Source organism: Macaca mulatta, chromosome 4, assembly GCF_049350105.2.
Source record: "Macaca mulatta isolate MMU2019108-1 chromosome 4, T2T-MMU8v2.0, whole genome shotgun sequence".
In the NCBI taxonomy this organism is placed as follows: Eukaryota; Metazoa; Chordata; class Mammalia; order Primates; family Cercopithecidae; genus Macaca; species Macaca mulatta.
Genome location: NC_133409.1, coordinates 25,737,418 through 25,751,225, shown reverse-complemented (window position 1 = coordinate 25,751,225; position 13,808 = coordinate 25,737,418).

Sequence of the window (13,808 nt, the reverse complement as noted above, 5' to 3'; positions counted from 1 at the left end):
CTGGGAGACATCCCCCACTAGGGGCAGTCTGACACTCCACACCTCACAGGGTGGAGTACACCCCTGAGAGGAAGCTTCCAAAGCAAGAATCAGACAGGTACACTCGCTGTTCAGAAATATTCTATCTTCTGCAGCCTCTGCTGCTGATACCCAGGCAAACAGGGTCTAGAGTGGACCTCAAGCAATCTCCAACAGACCTACAGCTGAGGGTCCTGACTGTTAGAAGGAAAACTATCAAACAGGAAGGACACCTACACCAAAACCCCATCAGTACATCACCATCATCAAAGACCAGAGGCAGATAAAACCACAAAGATGGGGAAAAAGCAGGGCAGAAAAGCTGGAAATTCAAAAAATAAGAGCGCATCTCCCCCAGCAAAGGAGCGCAGCTCATCGCCAGCAACGGATCAAAGCTGGACGGAGAATGACTTTGACGAGATGAGAGAAGAAGGCTTCAGTCCATCAAATTTCTCAGAGCTAAAGGAGGAATTACGTACCCAGCGCAAAGAAACTAAAAATCTTGAAAAAAAAGTGGAAGAATTGATAGCTAGAGTAATTAATGCAGAGAAGGTCATAAACGAAATGAAAGAGATGAAAACCATGACACGAGAAACACGTGACAAATGCACAAGCTTCAGTAACCGACTCGATCAACTGGAAGAAAGAGTATCAGAGACTGAGGATCAAATGAATGAAATGAAGCGAGAAGAGAAACCAAAAGAAAAAAGAAGAAAAAGAAATGAACAAAGCCTGCAAGAAGTATGGGATTATGTAAAAAGACCAAATCTACGTCTGATTGGGGTGCCTGAAAGTGAGGGGGAAAATGGAACCAAGTTGGAAAACACTCTTCAGGATATCATCCAGGAGAACTTCCCCAACCTAGTAGGGCAGGTCAACATTCAAATCCAGGAAATACAGAGAACGCCACAAAGATACTCCTCGAGAAGAGCAGCTCCAAGACACATAATTGCCAGATTCACCAAAGTTGAAATGAAGGAAAAAATCTTAAGGGCAGCCAGAGAGAAAGGTCGGGTTACCCACAAAGGGAAGCCCATCAGACTAACAGCAGATCTCTCGGCAGAAACTCTCCAAGCCAGAAGAGAGTGGGGGCCAATATTCAACATTCTTAAAGAAAAGAATTTTCAACCCAGAATTTCATATCCAGCCAAATTAAGTTTCAAAAGTGAAGGAGAAATAAAATCCTTTACAGATAAGCAAATGCTTAGAGATTTTGTCACACTAGGTCTGCCTTACAAGAGACCCTGAAGGAAGCACTAAACATGGAAAGGAACAACCGGTACCAGCCATTGCAAAAACATGCCAAAATGTAAAGACCATCGAGGCTAGGAAGAAACTGCATCAACTAACGAGCAAAATAACCAGTTAATATCATAATGGCAGGATCAAGTTCACACATAACAATATTAACCTTAAATGTAAATGGACTAAATGCTCCAATTAAAAGACACAGACTGGCAAACTGGATAAAGAGCCAAGTATTCAGGAGACCCATCTCACACGTAGAGACATACATAGGCTCAAAATAAAGGAATGGAGGAAGATTTACCAAGCAAATGGAGAACAAAAAAAAGCAGGGGTTGCAATACTAGTCTCTGATAAAACAGACTTTAAACCATCAAAGATCAAAAGAGACAAAGAAGGCCATTACATAATGGTAAAAGGATCAATTCAACAGGAAGTGCTAACTATCCTAAATATATATGCACCCAATACAGGAGCACCCAGATTCATAAAGCAAGTCCTTAGAGACTTACAAAGAGACTTAGACTCCCATACAATAATAATGGGAAACTTCAACACTCCACTGTCAACATTAGACAGATCAACGAGTCAGAAAGTTAACAAGGATATCCAGGAATTGAACTCATCTCTGCAGCAAGCAGACCTAATAGACATCTATAGAACTCTCCACCCCAAATCAACAGAATATACATTCTTCTCAGCACCACATCGTACTTACTCCAAAATTGACCACGTAATTGGAAGTAAAGCACTCCTCAGCAAATGTACAAGAACAGAAATTATAACAAACTGTCTCTCAGACCACAGTGCAATCAAACTAGAACTCAGGACTAAGAAACTCAATCAAAACCGCTCAACTACATGGAAACTGAACAACCTGCTCCTGAATGACTACTGGGTACATAACGAAATGAAGGCAGAAATAAAGATGCTCTTTGAAACCAATGAGAACAAAGATACAACATACCAGAATCTCTGGGACACATTTAAAGCAGTGTGTAGAGGGAAATTTATAGCACTAAATGCCCACAAGAGAAAGCAGGAAAGATCTAAAATTGACACTCTAACATCGCAATTAAAAGAACTAGAGAAGCAAGAGCAAACACATTTGAAAGCTAGCAGAAGGCAAGAAATAACTAAGATCAGAGCAGAACTGAAGGAGATAGAGACAAAAAAACCCTCCAAAAAATCAATGAATCCAGGAGTTGGTTTTTTGAAAAGATCAACAAAATTGACAGACCACTAGCAAGACTAATAAAGAAGAAAAGAGAGAAGAATCAAATCGACGCAATTAAAAATGATAAAGGGGATATCACCACCGACCCCACAGAAATACAAACTACCATCAGAGAATACTATAAACACCTCTACGCAAATAAACTGGAAAATCTAGAAGAAATGGATAATTTCCTGGACACTTACACTCTTCCAAGACTAAACCAGGAAGAAGTTGAATCCCTGAATAGACCAATAGCAGGCTCTGAAATTGAGGCAATAATTAATAGCCTACCAACCAAAAAAAGTCCAGGACCAGATGGATTCACAGCTGAATTCTACCAGAGGTACAAGGAGGAGTTGGTACCATTCCTTCTGAAACTCTTCCAATCAATAGAAAAAGAGGGAATCCTCCCTAACTCATTTTATGAGGCCAACATCATCCTGATACCAAAGCCTGGCAGAGACACAACAAAAAAAGAGAATTTTAGACCAATATCCCTGATGAACATCGATGCAAAAATCCTCAATAAAATACTGGCAAACCGGATTCAGCAACACATCAAAAAGCTTATCCACCATGATCAAGTGGGCTTCATCCCTGGGATGCAAGGCTGGTTCCACATTCGCAAATCAATAAACATAATCCAGCATATAAACAGAACCAAAGACAAGAACCACATGATTATCTCAATAGATGCAGAAAAGGCTTTTGACAAAATTCAACAGCCCTTCATGCTAAAAATGCTCAATAAATTTGGTATTGATGGAACGTACCTCAAAATAATAAGAGCTATTTATGACAAACCCACAGCCAATATCATACTGAATGGGCAAAAACTGGAAAAATTCCCTTTGAAAACTGGCACAAGACAGGGATGCCCTCTCTCACCACTGCTATTCAACATAGTGTTGGAAGTTCTGGCTAGGGCAATTAGGCAAGAGAAAGAAATCAAGGTATTCAGTTAGGAAAAGAAGAAGTCAAATTGTCCCTGTTTGCAGATGACATGATTGTATATTTAGAAAACCCCATTGTCTCAGCCCAAAATCTCCTTAAGCTGATAAGCAACTTCAGCAAAGTCTCAGGATACAAAATTAATGTGCAAAAATCACAAGCATTCTTATACACCAGTAACAGACAAACAGAGAGCCAAATCAGGAATGAACTTCCATTCACAATCGCTTCAAAGAGAATAAAATACCTAGGAATCCAACTTACAAGGCATGTAAAGGACCTCTTCAAGGAGAACTACAAACCACTGCTCAGTGAAATCAAAGAGGACACAAACAAAAGGAAGAACATACCATGCTCATGGATAGGAAGAATCAATATCGTGAAAATGGCCATACTGCCCAAGGTAATTTATAGATTCAATGCCATCCCCATCAAGCTACCAATGAGTTTCTTCACAGAATTGGAAAAAACTGCTTTAAAGTTCATATGGAACCAAAAAAGACGCCGCATCTCCAAGACAATCCTAAGTCAAAAGAACAAAGCTGGAGGCATCACGCTACCTGACTTCAAACTATACTACAAGGATACAGTAACCAAAACAGCATGGTACTGGTACCAAAACAGAGATATAGACCAATGGAACAGAACAGAGTCCTCAGAAATAATACCACACATCTATAGCCATCTGATCTTTGACAAACCTGAGAGAAACAAGAAATGGGGAAAGGATTCCCTATTTAATAAATGGTGCTGGGAAAATTGGCTAGCCATAAGTAGAAAGCTGAAACTGGATCCTTTCCTTACTCCTTATACGAAAATTAATTCAAGATGGATTAGAGACTTAAATGTTAGACCTAATACCATAAAAATCCTAGAGGAAAACCTAGGTAGTACCATTCAGGACATAGGCATGGGCAAAGACTTCATGTCTAAAACACCAAAAGCAACGGCAGCAAAAGCCAAAATTGACAAATGGGATCTCATTAAACTAAAGAGCTTCTGCACAGCAAAAGAAACTACCATCAGAGTGAACAGGCAACCTACAGAATGGGAGAACATTTTTGCAATCTACTCATCTGACAAAGGGCTAATATCCAGAACCTACAAAGAACTCAAACAAATTTACAAGAAAAAAACAAACAACCCCATCAAAAAGTGGGCAAAGGATATGAACAGACATTTCTCAAAAGAAGACATTCATACAGCCAACAGACACATGAAAAAATGCTCATCATCACTGGCCATCAGAGAAATGCAAATCAAAACCACAATGAGATACCATCTCACACCAGTTAGAATGGCGATCATTAAAAAGTCAGGAAACAACAGGTGCTGGAGAGGATGTGGAGAAATAGGAACACTTTTACACTGTTGGTGGGATTGTAAACTAGTTCAACCATTATGGAAAACAGTATGGCGATTCCTCAAAGATCTAGAACTAGATGTACCATATGACCCAGCCATCCCATTACTGGGTATATACCCAAAGGATTATAAATTATGCTGCTATAAAGACACATGCACACGTATGTTTATTGCGGCACTATTCACAATAGCAAAGACTTGGAATCCACCCAAATGTCCATCAGTGACAGATTGGATTAAGAAAATGTGGCACATATACACCATGTAATACTATGCAGCCATAAAAAAGGATGAGTTTGTGTCCTTTGTAGGGACATGGATGCAGCTGGAAACCATCATTCTTAGCAAACTATCACAAGAACAGAAAACCAAACACCGCATGTTCTCACTCATAGGTGGGAACTGAACAATGAGATCACTTGGACTCAGGAAGGGGAACATCACACACTGGGGCCTATCATGGGGGGGGGGCGGGGGAGGGATTGCATTGGGAGTTATACCTGATGTAAATGACGAGTTGATGGGTGCAGCACACCAACATGGCACAAGTATACATATGTAACAAACCTGCACGTTATGCACATGTACCCTACAACTTAAAGTATAATAATAATAAATAAATTTTTTAAAAAAGTTTATTCCTTCATTTTTTCATTAAAAAACATTTTTTGATTTTCTGATATATGACTGGCACTGTTTAGATTCTAGTGATTTGACACTGTGCAATAAAAAGAAGTCTTTATCCCAATCAAAATTATATTTGAGGAAAGGAAACAGAATTAACCAGATAAATATTTTAAATATGTGACATGATAGATAGAGCTAAAAAAATAACCAATAGCCGAGAGGTACCCAAAGTTTGTATGTGATTAGTAGGGGTTTGCAATTTAGATAGTGGCCTGGAAAGATGTCATCGAGAAGATATTTGAGTGAAAACTTCAAAGAGAGGAGAAGGAGGAACGATCTAGGCAGAGGAAAGAGTGGATGCAAAGACGCTTCAGAGCAAGTGTGGCTGGTGTGTTCAACAAGTGTGGCTGGGCATTTTATTGCATTCTGGATGCTATAACAAAATACCATAGACTGGATGGCCTGGAAACAACATACACTAACTTCTCACAGTTCTGGAAGCTGAGAAGTCGAAGGACAAGATGCAGGCTGATTCAGTGTCTGGTGAGGGCCTGCTTCCTGGTTCATAGATGGTGCCCTCTCACTGTGTTCTGACATGGTGCAAGGGGCAAATGAGTTCTCTGGGGCCTCCTTCATAAAGGCACTATCTTGTTCAGGAGGGTTGTGCCCTCATAATCTCCCGAAAGGCCCTACCTCCTAATGTCACCACCACGAGGGTTAGTATTTCAACAAACAAATTTTGGGGACCATAAACATTCAGTCTGTTATACTGGGGCAGAGTAAAGGAAGAGGTATTAGGAGAAATGTCACAATGATAAGTGACAAGGAGGAGGACACATTCTGTAAAACTTTGTAGACTGCTGTAAAAATTTGGGGTTTGACTTAAAAACCCTTTGAAAGGATTATTCCTTATTCCCACAGGGAAACACATGAACAAAACAAAACAGTGACTACAACAAATTATTCAGAATCATTCCTCAATCATCTGCATATATGCCTATCTCCTGACTCCTAAAGTGTCTCCTCTTATCCTTTTTCTATTCACTGTATATATAGTTAGAACAATCAATAAACGTGAGTTCATGTCCATTTAGGCATTCATGACTCAAATGCAAAATTTACATTGCTGAAGCCCCTTGGATTAAGTGATTCCTTTGTGTGTTCCTTTGAAAAGCCTTTCCCTTACAGCGTGCTTTTTTTTTTTTTTTTTTTTGTGGGTTGGAAGCTGAAGCTTGAATTTCTTTGTTGATTCCAAGTCAGTTTGTAACCGCCTTCTACTGCCAGATCTCTAGCTGTGTTAGTTAATAGATTCAGTTGATATTTTCTTCAAGGTAGTATTAGTATACTTCAAGTGGTGATTACATATTGATCTTCTGTCTGACATTTTTTAATAGGTATAAGCTCTTTACCAAGGCATAATCTTTTCACAAGACCTTCATGCTAATTAAGGGTAGCCCAGGTTTAAATGCCATACCCTATGAACTCTACCTAGCATGAGGATCAAAGGCAACAAAGCAGCTGCTCACAACAGCAGCATTTCCAGTAATTTATGAGAGCCTTAATTTATGGAATTTTATTTAACATTGCATTGTGTGTGGAGATTGTAAAGTCTGTTTGCAATATCCCAGTGGAAACATATAGTCACTGAGGTTTGAAATATCTTAATCTCAAAGAGTCATAAAATGCCGATAGCACAGGGACCGCATGAAACAACACAGAGGAGAGTTTCTGATATAGTGAAAGTCATAGTACTGACTTCAACAGACAGTTTGAAAAAGAACAGCAATTTTATGTTCTAGTTTCTAGAACACATAGCTTGATGAGAAATCTGAGGTAATGTGGTCACAATTAATATATAGATAATATTTGCCAGAAGAAAGTATACATTTCAAAGAGTTTAATTTTGTTATGTAGATTACAACTTGGGAAAACTAAACCATGTTTTATATTGAAGTCAGTAAATAGGCATTTTGTATTAATTCACTGCTTTTGAGAGAAGGTAGGGGATAGTAAAAGTACTGACATTCTTCCATTAATTTATTTTTAATCATAACTACATCAGGATGATATTTAACTGGAAGCAAATGAAATTCTGCAGCTGAAGGTAAAATCACATAGGATAGCATTGTGTGGGTCCAGAACTCTCCAATTGATAAACTCTTTAAGATCGTGCCTCCCTCTTTAAACACAGGAATATACAAGTAAATACATGAAAACATTGTTGAGAGGATTAATTAAGTTAATGTGTTTGTGGCACCTGAAAAGTATCTAGTAAATATGTTAAAGTCTCTATAGATATTATTATTTATTACAGTTATAGTGTTCATTTTATAGTTATTTATGGTCTTTCTAATATTTATTGGCTCAGAGAAAGATTATCTATCAATCTTCATTGGCAGGTAATATTTTATCATGCCTAATTAAGAGGTTTCCACACCTGGATCAAAATAAGGAACATTTAGGGAGACAAACACACTGATGCCTGGTCACATTCCAGATCATATGAAATGGAATCCTAAGCGCCTGCATTTTTAAAGAGATCCCCAGTTAATTCTAAGGTAGTGAGGCTTGAAAATCATTAGTCTAACCTACATTGTTCTTACTTTCGATTAAACCCATTTCCCCCACAGTTCTGTCATTAGTGGATGTAGCGAATAGCTAATCCACTTTTGCCAAATACCTTTACACATGCATAAAGTCCACTAGAGTGGATTTTAATAGTCTCTCAATTGCCCATCTATTACTAATTCAGTTCATTGTAAAATCCAAGACCAGCAAGAAAATGATGAGCTAATTTTGCAGATGTTTTCATTTGACAAATGAGGACAGTGAGGCCGAGAGAAATGAGATAAATTGACTATGGCCTCTGGTGAGGTGGTGACATTCTTGTAAACTTGAGAATACATGCTCCTGTGTTCACTGTACAGTGTTCTTTGCACTGTGCTGCATAACTTGAATTTGTTTATCATTTTCTAAGTCTTCTTTACTCTAGTCCTTTTCAAAATTCAGCATCTGTGCCAAGCTTTAGATGAATAGTACGCTTAGAGAATTACCATGCAGTTTCTCTAATCCATGCAGTATATTTCCTTTTTTATCATTCTTGCTGATTCAGACTACAATCTGGAGTGATCACTAGATTTTTCTTTGCTAGGTTAGCATTTTTAGCATTCGGTCCTCATTGTGGCTGTAGTATATAGTTTCTCCTTCTTTCCACTTTAAACAATACTGTGTTTCACATTTTACCTTATTATTTTTACACATTTCTTTATACTTGTGACCTCAAACTAAATGTTATTTGACAAATAATCAATAATTTTTATATTTCTTATTACAAAAATAAAAGTCTATTTATATTTTCTGATGTCCAATTTTATGCATTCAAATCACCTGAAATGTATGAAGTTTTCACTTCTTATTCAAATCAGTGGTGTCTTTATAAATGGATTTTAATAAAAATCTTTACCCGTCACGGACTCTGACATACACAAGAGATTTAACTTCTTTTATAATTTAAATTCCCTGTATTTCTTTATTCAAATTAATTTTACATTGTTTCTCATCATATTTTCATAATTTTGGTAATGCTATATAAGCTCCGTCTAGTGATCAAAATAGTACCTAAAAATCCTATGTTTATTAAATCAAAGACACCATAAGCTACCTTATCCTGGCAGACCCAGTTCTACATCTATGTCAATGAAATTAATTAAAATACTCATAACTTTTTTATTGAAATGTTTTCAAATCTTATATTTAAGCCAAAGAAGCCTAGCATGTTAATATAATAAAATTGAATTTGAGGGCCAACATATATTTGTGGTGAAATAAAATACTATTAAATAAATGACAAATAATGTTTTAAAATGTCATTTACTTTTTTTGTTTGTTTGTTTTGCCATTTCTGCTTTTCAGACCACACACTGTTTGACCCTGTTATTCAGAAAAGTGAATGTCAGGCTGAATAGCAAACTCAACTACAAATCTCCAGTTTAGGCTGTGTCCTAAAGTTTGATATAAAAATCTCTTCAGCATGCATTAAGAAGTGACTTTATCAATATTGAGAGAAAATAGATTTTGCTAATTAAAGGAGCAAGCACAAGTAAATATACGAGTGTGTTAAATAGCATTAGCATAAAAATCATTTTGACTCTGAAAGAAGAAAAATTGTATGAATTTTATATCTGTAACTTTTTATTACATGATAAAGTATAGAATATACTCTGAAAAATATATTCCATATACTTTTAAATCCCATCCTTAGCTTCTGTTTTCAACTTTTTCTAATTATAAGAATTTTTTGTGTATTCTGAAAACAACCTCCTTCTAGGATATTGGTATTGCACATATTTATTTCATCCTATGGATTGTCTTTTAATTCTTTTAATGATATCTTTTGATGAACTGAAGTTGTTTGTCTTAATATAGTCAAATATATCCAGGATTAACAGTTTGTGTCCTGTCTTATAAACCAACCTTTGCCTCCTTCTGGGTTATGAAGATATGTGCTTATGTTTTCTTCTAAATGTTTTATTGTTTTACCTCTAATATTTACGTATCCTATCCATTTGGACTTAATTTACACAATATTGTGAAGTGGGAGTCAGGGTTCAGTTTCCATATATAGTTACCCAATTGACAGCAAATATTTACTGGAAAAACCTTCCATTCTTCACTGCACTGCATTATAATCTTCGTCATAAATTCAGATAATATACATGAATGGATTGTTTCTGCGCTTTCTACTCTGTTTCATGTGCCTCTTTGCTTCCCTTGCACTGATGCCACACTGGCTTAATTAGTTTTGTGGTTTGTAATGGGCCTTGATATTTGGTGGTTTAAGTCTTCCAGCTTGGTTTTTTTCTTCAAGATTAACTTGTCTATTCTTGGACCTTTGTATTTTCATATAAATTATAATATAAGTTCACCATTTATCACAAAAATATCTGCTATAATTTTTTAATGCAACTGTGTTGATTCAAGAGATTATTTTGGTTATAATTTACATACTTAATATTAAGTCTTCCAACCCACAAATATGGCATCTCTTTTCAATTATTTATTTAGCTGCCAGCCCCATCAGGTAGGAAGATTTCTGTACTGCAGATAGCTGTCTTACTCAAGGGGATGGTACCCTTTGCAAGGTAGGCACACAGCTAATATATGATGAATGAAAGAATATAAAGACCTAGACATATCAATCAACTCTGGGATCACATCAGTTCCCCATGGCATCAGTCAAGGCTGTCACAGCACCTACATTAAAGCTCTGCTTCCTCTTCTATGTAATTTTGTTTCCTTCCCTCTTCCCCTTTCTTTTGTATGTTGTTGTGAGACATTATGTTGTATGGACTTTGGCAGATATTTTGTGATTGTAAAGAAGAAACAGAGAGGAAGCAAAGGGGCAGGGGAGGAAGACACAGAGAGACAGAGAGGCAGGGAGATCTGCATAGAAGCCTGCACAAAGTCCTAACACACTGAGCTATGGTATTGTCCAAAGCTGAGGACATGTATCTCTAGGAGGGTTGGTAGGTAAGATTCACTAATAAACCATTTAAATCACTTTAGCCATTTCTTTTACTTACAATGAAAAACTGTCTAATGGATATGACTTCTGAATGAGCTTAATTTTCAACTTATATGTTTGGATAGGAACAGAAAAACTTCCAGAATTCTTACTGAAATCTAGACTCATGCTGTATATCATATTTTCTGTTCCTCCAATTGAGTTTGCTTTTAAATAAAACTGGAACAGAGTGACTTTTTAAAAATTGAATTAGTGATTATGATTTTATATCTAAGATTTTTCAGCTCTTATTTTTGTATAATTTTAATAAATCAGCAGGTTTTCTAAGCAAATATTACCGCATTTATTGTTTTATTTTCAATAAAAAAGTACTTGCGATCAAAATTCAGATACACATTTAATGGAGCATACTCCTCCCTTTTAACTAGAGCAGGTAGCAAAACATTTGCCCAGGTTTGAGGAAGCATGAGCATAACAATTCAATTTTTGCTTGTTTCATTTTATTACTCTGCAATCAGTGCAAATAATATCCATGAAGTCAAGATTTCAATTAAGAAGAGACTCTCTTTTGCCTTCTTGGTGCTTTATGGAAGCAAACCCTAAATCAGTGGCTTCTGCAGAGTAGGGTATCTTTCAGGTTAAAATATTACAGCACTTGGTCATCATATATTTTTACAATTTTAGATTTGTTAATAGGGAGGGGAATGGGAAGGAGGCAAGACCTCGGTATTCGGGGATCTACTGTTTTACTGTATACAAGTTTGTTTTCTGCATCTTACAAGAATACTTCTGCATTTTATTTTTTATCATATCATCACTGGGCCACTCAATGTTTACTGACCTTAATGTCCTAGAATCTGCCCAATATGATTAGTATTTCTTTCTGTTAGAGATGGGGGGATAAGGAGAATAAAAAGTTGCATCTGTCTCCTAAATATGAGTTAGTCTCAAATGTAAATAATTTTGCAAGCATTAGGTCCTTCTGGTCTTTCCTTTGCTATTACTCTTTGCAAGTAAGCTATTCTTTTAAATTTCAGAGGACTTTAAAGGGCCAGGGCTGAGAAAGCTGTCTAGTGTTGCTTGTTTTTAGTATGCTTAGTTTTCTTCTACTATGGAATTAAAATAATATGGTCTATTATTTTTCTACATTTACTTCATTCATATTTTCTTTATTTTAGTGCAAGCACCTTAAGGTGATGAAATTAAAGCAATTCAAGGATGTGTCATATTCACTTATTTTAATTAAATGATATTTCAAGAAGATAGCTAGGTATAATTGGAAGTCTTCCATCACATTCTTTTTATAAATGTGTGTGCCAGTTGTATAACTTGTATTACTAAGTGCCATTCATTTCCTTCATTATCTTTCAGAAGACATGTTAGAATGTGTAAGGAGAAAGAAAAGATCCCAAGGAGATTATGTCAGACAAATTAACATACAACCAAGTGAGAAACACAGGTTGATGGGTAGACTTTTTATGAAAGTGCTTCAGAATCTAAAATTTTGAAGAGGCTGGGTGCGGTGGTTCACACTTATAATCCCAGTACTTTGGGAGGCCATGGTGGAAGGATCACTTGAGTCCAGGAGTTTGAGACCAGTCTGGGTAACATGGTGTAACCCTGTCTTTATAAAAAATACAGAAAATGAGCCTAGAATGGTGGCATGCACCTGTGGTCCCAGTTAGTCAAGAAGCTGAGGTGAGAGGATCGCTTGAACCAGGTAGCGGAGGTTGCAGTGAGCCAAGATTGTACCACTGCACTGTAGCCTGGGTGACAGAGAAAGATCCTGTCTCAAAAAAATTTGTTTTGAAGACAAACATAAGAGCTTTGTAACATATTTGAGGACTTACTCATTTGATTATTTTTCAAAATAACATTTATCAGGCACCTATTATATGCTATGCAATGTAGTGGTTTTAATAATTTAAATATTAATATTAAAATCAAATAGCTACCTTAAAAAATGCTTACATTGCTACTAGCAGTATGTTATATACTATGGGGCATAGTTCAGCAATGAGAGGAGAGAGAATTATAGGATATACTAACAGAGCAAAGAAGTAATCAAAAATTCCAAAATTAGAACATAGTGGGAAAATGTCATTATCACTTTAGTATAGAATTCATCTATATTTTAATATAGATAATGGCACACTGATAGGTTTTGACTGTTATATAATGAGATTAATATATAAACCCAAACATGAATATTAACATTGAGCTCTATAAAGCAGTTTTTTTGAGAACTATCAAAATATTATATCACTTTTGACCTATTTACAGAAGCTGAAGCTCTTTGAAATCCTGCTAGTCTCAATAATGTCAAATTTATTTAGAAGATAGGCCATAAGTTTTGAACTATCACTGAATATAAACTAGTGAATAAGTAATTAATGTAGTTGAGTAAAGCCACATTTATTTGATATTAAGGTGTGACTGTATTGTGGTTGGCTGCACCAGGCTTGCACATGTGCTAGGAGGCCTGTGTGATGACTCAGAACATTGAGGGACTAGAAATTGGAGGCAGGGTAATCCAGCAAGATAATATAATGCCCTGGGATACATCTGTTTGTAAGGCAAAGTTGGAGTAAGGTGTAATCATAAGGCAGTATATTTAAAGATACATAATGTATTTGCTGGGCTAAAGAAATTTGGGTAGGACTTAGTGTTTGTTTGTTTGTTTGTTTGTTTGTTTGTTTTTGAGACAGGGTCTCGCTCTGTCGCCTAGGAGTCTGGAGTGCAAAGGCGCGATCTCGGCTTACTGCAATGTCTGCCTCCAGGGTTCAAGTGGCTCTCCTTCCTCAGACTCCCAAGTAGTTAGGATTACAGGCGTCCACCACCACCCTCAGCTAATTTTTG